Source organism: Numida meleagris, unplaced genomic scaffold (genome assembly GCF_002078875.1).
Source record: "Numida meleagris isolate 19003 breed g44 Domestic line unplaced genomic scaffold, NumMel1.0 unplaced_Scaffold461, whole genome shotgun sequence".
Taxonomy (NCBI): domain Eukaryota; kingdom Metazoa; phylum Chordata; class Aves; order Galliformes; family Numididae; genus Numida; species Numida meleagris.
In genome coordinates, this window is record NW_018364677.1 from 20,682 (window position 1) to 21,225 (window position 544).

A 544-nucleotide genomic window follows, 5' to 3' on the forward strand; every position below is an offset into this window, starting at 1 on the left:
ATAACCTGATCCTATAACCTGATCCTACAACCTGATCCTATAAACTGACCCTATAAACTGACCCTATAACCTGACCCTATAACCTGATCCTATAAACTGACCCTATAACCTGACCCTATAACCGGACCCCACAACACGGACCCTAAACCCTGACCCTACAACACGGACCCTATAACCTGACCCTATAGCCTGACCCTACAACCTGACCCTACAACCTGACCCTACAACCTGACCCTACAACACTGACCCTATAACCTGGCCCTATAACCTGACCCTATAACCTGATCCTATAACCTGACCCTATAACCTGACCCTACAACCTGACCCTATAACCTGACCCTACAGCCCTGACCCTATAAACCCTGACCCTGACCCTGTAACCCTGACCCTGCAACTCTGACCCTACAACCCTGACCCTATAAAGCTGACCCTGACCCTACAGCCCTGACCCTACAACTCTGACCCTGTCCCTATAACCCTGACCCTACAACCCTGACCCTGACCCTACAACCCTGACCCTATAACCCTGACCCCATAACCCTGA